Source organism: Triticum urartu, chromosome 3A (assembly GCF_056163025.1).
Source record: "Triticum urartu cultivar PI428250 chromosome 3A, HENAU_Tu73, whole genome shotgun sequence".
Classification (NCBI taxonomy): Eukaryota; Viridiplantae; Streptophyta; class Magnoliopsida; order Poales; family Poaceae; genus Triticum; species Triticum urartu.
This window is the reverse complement of record NC_141875.1, coordinates 499,526,054-499,531,356: the sequence shown is the minus strand read 5'-3', so window position 1 is coordinate 499,531,356 and position 5,303 is coordinate 499,526,054. Positions and strand designations below refer to the sequence as shown.

At 47.1% G+C, this 5,303-nt stretch overlaps 1 long non-coding RNA gene across 1 annotated transcript; it reads left to right on the top strand.

Annotated features, from left to right (window-relative positions):
* Nucleotides 1–618: 618 nt before the first annotated feature.
* LOC125548564 (uncharacterized) lies at nucleotides 619–4,363 on the top strand. Its single transcript, XR_015619187.1, has 3 exons — nucleotides 619–1,387; nucleotides 1,537–1,618; nucleotides 1,727–4,363. It is a non-coding gene; the product is annotated as an uncharacterized LOC125548564 (long non-coding RNA).
* The last annotated feature ends 940 nt before the right edge of the window (nucleotides 4,364–5,303 follow it).

Below are 5,303 nucleotides of genomic sequence, written 5' to 3'. Positions count from 1 at the left end.
TTCTGGACAAAGAGGATGTTTGTGAAGCAAGTACCATTTTGGCATGTCCAATTGGTATGAAACTTTTACATCCTCTCTACATGTCCAAATAATAATGCCTTGCCAAATTTCAGCTCAAGTTGATACTCCGTGTGAGTGCACTTTCCTGATCAAGTTTCTGGACCAATTTTGCAGTTACAAAGCAACTATATTAATCCTTGATCCATTTATCCTAAAAACCTCCAGGATCATACTCCTTCCTTAGCTAATTATCCCAGACAACACCATTGACTCCAATCAATTCCCTGTTGATCACCAGTGCGTAGCCAAGTTTGTTGCAGCAAACTTTTAGTGATCCCTCGCATCTCCCCTTGGCTTTTTCTCTTGATCCATCACCTCCCTCAGGCTTAGTGATGCAGAGACTCATCAGAAGACATCTCATTGCAGCCTCTTGTGTCCCCTCCTTGCCATGCCAGGCGGTGACCACGTGGATTTTTGTGTGTGCACGCGCTCTGGTTGCAGCAAACGCGCTCTTCGCGTCGGGTCTCGTCGGCCTGCGGCCTCTTTGCGGTGTCCGCACGTTTGGGCGTGCCGAACTGATTCCCCGTGCCTCTCCCATCGCCCTCGTCCCTCTACCCCCTCCCGAAGACTCCTCGCTAGAGCTAGCCGACGCGCGGCCACGGGTGCACTGTGCCCCGCTTGACCCGGTCCTCGCTCTGTCCGTTTCTTATGCTCCCCGACGTCGGTTTCTTCTCCGTGACCCTCCACTGCACTCCCTTGGCCTCTCCCATCTCGTCCGTTCCCTCCCATGAGTCTGGCTCTGCCGACGCGCTGGCCGGACCCGAGCGGCGGCACTTGGCCGACCTCCCTCGCCCACCTATTTAAGGCCTTCCCGAGACCCCCCGAACTCAACAGCCTCCTCACAGGCCTCCCAGTAGCCTTCCCGACCCCTTCCTTGAGCTCCAAGAGCTCCCGAGCCCTCCAATTTCCGCCATGGCTGCCTCTGGCCTCCTCCTAAATTCGTGACAACCGAGCCCTCCCCCTCCTTCCTGACCTCACCAGAGAAACACCCGGGTCCCATAGCTCCACCCCACCCCTTCACCTCATCTCCGGAGCAGCCATGGCCTCGACTCTATCCACACCCGAAGCTCCCGTCCGCCAGCGTCGAAGCTTCAGTCGACTCGGTCCATCCCGGCGACCGTGGATGGGACCGTTCGACGCGTCGCTCGACGCTGAGCATTTCCATAGGCAGAGCCTTGCCGGAGGTGCCCTGTAGCTTCGGCAGGCCTCGTCGGGCCCGGCTCTTCCGCGGCTAGGCGCGGGCGAGAGGAAGGATATGACGCCTCCCCCGCCAGCTGGCCATGGGCCCCATGACCCCACTCGTCAGCTGCCACGCGTTGACCCCCAGGTACGCTGCCGTGGATAAGTGGATGCGTGAGCCTCTGGATTACGTCTTCATTTTCCAAAAGCGGATTTTGGTGTTCCTTTAGCCATAATGGTGTTTTCACTTCTTGGAAACGTATTTCTTTGTAATGCGCTTTCAGTTTTTCTGTCCAGGCCTTGTTTGAAAATACTTCCATTGCAGATAGGTCCTTGGCAGAAAACACATCATAAATTTTTGCTCACAACTCCAAACGAGGTGATTCCAAAGCCCACTTCTTTGTCTCATCGAGCCCGTTCTGTTGGTAACATTTTCATGATGTTGTCACATTTCGAAAATGACCATTATGCCCTTGCCCTTAATCAGCCCCCTCCGAGAGAGAACAGTTTCCGGCGATTCTTTCCGCGAGCTTCTCGCACTTCCTCCCGATGAATCCCTCCATCCCAGGCAAGCCACACCCTCGATTTGCATGATTACAATGCAGTGACATGGTTTAAATTATTTGAACTTGTTTAAAATATTGTTTTAGCTACTTGTGATTTGTTCATGGCATTTCTTGGAGTATTGTTTGATCTTGTTATAGCCATGATATTGTTTGGAGTTCTAGGACTAATATTTTGCAACTTATGTGGATGACATGTTGCCTTTGGATTCTTAGTGGCTATTATGATTATTTTCATGATGGTATTATGCTTTGGAGTATTACTTTGCATGTCATGTTGCCTTTGGATTATTAGTGGCTAGTATTATTTTCATCATGATGCTAGTTGATATTATGTTTTGGAGTATGATTTCGGAGATGATGCTTGCATGTGGATCTTAGCTGGATAGCTTGTTCTTGCTATTGGAGTAGTAGTATTATCGTTCTTGGATTCATTATGATAGTAGTGTTATGCTATCCTCAGAGTATTTCGATATGACGAGAAGATGCTTTGGATTAGTTGTTGGATATTGTTATGCTTTGATTTCAGGTTGATAGATGATAGGAGTATCAATTTTCACTGTTATATTTTGGGGATAAATTCTGTCATTAAGTTGGTGAGGTGCCACCGAGCTGGGATTTTCCAGTGCAACCACATTTGCCTTTTATGGGAAGGCCCTAATGCGGTCTATTATCGTGCCTCTCGCCGGTGCCTCCAATGAGGGAATGTTATGCGCGGGCGCTACCTTGGCCGGGTAGGACGACATAAGCCTTGTGTGCCCATGGTTGGTTTTGAGCTCATGTCCCTGTTTGGGACCGTTTATTGTTTTTCCATGACGGTGGCCATTGATGCCTTTGGTAGGCACGGGGCCACCCTTGACTTACCCCAGAAGGGAGTTAGTCGGAGTGGCCGGGAGAGTGTCATGGCAGTAGATCGGTTTTGTCAGAACGCCTTTGGTCCACCCGAATGGGAGTGCGATGCCATTGGTTCTATGGTGTGAGTAAAGTGTGCTACCTCTATAGAGTGTGTGTGTTTAATCTATTGATAGCCGCGACCTCGGTCATGGGCACAAGTTCGTACTAGGACACACCGTTCGATCAACACTCACATGATGAAATGACTTATAGATGATTTATATGTTGATATATTGTGAGCACTAACAGTTTGGCAGGATGATGATGATGATGTTGGAATGATCTCGAGGATGATCATTTAGTTGGTGATGTGGTCACGAGGTGATCACGTGGATGTTTTGATCACAAGGTGATCAGGTGGATCACGAGGTGATCGAGATGGTATATTGCTTGGCCGGATAGCCAAGAGTGAGATGGTTATGGAGATCGAAGATGGTGGTTTATCAGTATGATAGTAGTTTCATATCATGTTTAGTAGTTGATTTCGTATCATAGTAGTTGTTAATTAATTATCTGCAAATGCTATGTTGTTGTTTTGCCTTGATGCTTTTGGTTGTTGTGAGCTTGCAAGTACATTCAATGTACTGACCTGGCGTGTCATGCCAGATTGCAGGTGATGCCTTGATTGATTGATTGCTTGTCGAGGTTTCCGTGCGTGTGAGCTAGATCGTGTCACAGCCAGAGTCCCTGCGAAGTGGATTTCACCACCTTCGTCGTTGTTTCACTGCTAGATGTATTCCACTTCTATGAGTGGTTCCGCTGCTAGCATAGAGCAAGTGTTGTATCACAGGCGTAGTGTCGCCATGCTGATGTGATTCTTTGTAACGTCAGACCCATGTATTTATTATCCTTTGTAATAAGAGATGATTTGTTCTATGTCAAGCAGTGTCATATTCCATAAGACTTTTCCTCGATCTCTGGGCTGGAATACGGGGCGTTCCGGTTTCTCTGAGCTGGGGTGCCACAGGCTTGGTATCAGAGCAAGTCTGTCTATAGGACGCCCTAGTCAGCGCGAGCGGTAGAAACCGGTAGTTTAGAGTCTATCTTGTTTGTTGCATTTGGTTGCTGCATTTGTTTGTTGCATAGCATGCATATAGTCTTATTTCTTGTTACTAACGGTTTATCTTGTCAGTGTAGCTGGCATCAGTACGGATCCACTACAGCTCAGCCCCTGCATTTCTCCAGTTTTCTTTTCTTGCCTGTTCTTTGGTGTTTGGTGTCATTTCTGTCCCAGCAGAGTGATGCCAAGTGATCCCGACACTGTTTGCAGAAATGGTGCTCAGGTATCGCACCGAGATCCTTCTTTCAGCCCCACCTATCGTTTTAGTGATAGACATGATTCTATCCCGGATCGTTCTTTTATCTTGTCGTGTTAACAACCCTTAATGATCTTAGTTATCAAGAACTGGCAATGTCAGCAGACTCAGTTTTCCTCGCTATCCTATTTCTTGGACGAGTACAGATCTTTTCCGTCTGCTTGATAACAATGTGGTCGCGACATTCGTGTCCCGCTACATAGTTATCAAGTACATCCTCACCTCCGAGCTTGTCCAGGTTGTTACCTGGCTAAGCCAGCAATTGGTGTAGCAATGATTACACCAATTCTTCCACACATTGATTCGTCCTCGTGCACACCGGCACAACATGCTAGATCGTAGAACCGGAGATCCCGCGAGATTTTTGTGCTTCAGTAAGCATGCATATTGTGTGAATAGCAGTAATATGTGACTTTGTTTGTGTGTGAATTGATTGTTTGTGTGTGCTCTTGTTTAGTTGAGTTTTCTTTTGCTTCTTGCTTTTTGGGCCCTCCGTGTTACCTTATTTCCCCTTATGGAAGTTTCTCATCAACCGACACCGGACTCGAAGAAGCAATAAGGGTTACATATATTTGGAAGAAGCTCAGCTGAACATTATGGTCTGCCCAGTCAACTGCATTATAGTATTAATATCTGCTCAGAATACCAATGGTGTCTTGGATTGATTACCAGCATCGAGTCTACATCAGTATTCAATCTACACAGCAGTAATGATTCAGTCAGCATGAAGACAAGTCAGGTACCAAATCCCACAGTATATTTTCAGCCAAAGGTATGGATCATATGCAATGTTTGGCTCAGTAATGAATGATGCTTGAAATATGTTATCATGCGAAAGTAAGACAGAAGGTGCTATGATCAAGGAAGACAGTCAAACAAATCTTCTCATGCAAGTAATCATCCATAGAATATTATGGGTGTGTGTATGGCTTTCAGTTTGCATATCACAGTATGAAGCTTTGGATATGAGAAACCCAGCCTTCTTCCACATGCTATCGGAAGAAGCGTATGGTGCAAGGTTCCTCAATTTTCTTCAGCACAATATATGAACAGATTCTGGCCTAGGATACCCAGTCTTTCTCAGCAAGATACCTTAGTAAAATCTTCTGACAGATGAAAATGAATCTTTCCCAACAAGCAACCCGAGGAGAAGCTTCTCAAGTATGGAACCCAGGCTTCTCCAACACGATTGTCGGTGTCAAAACCGGCGGATCTCGGGTAGGGGGTCCCGAACTGTGCGTCTAGGCTGGATGGTAACAGGAGGCAAGGGACACGAAGTTTTACCCAGGTT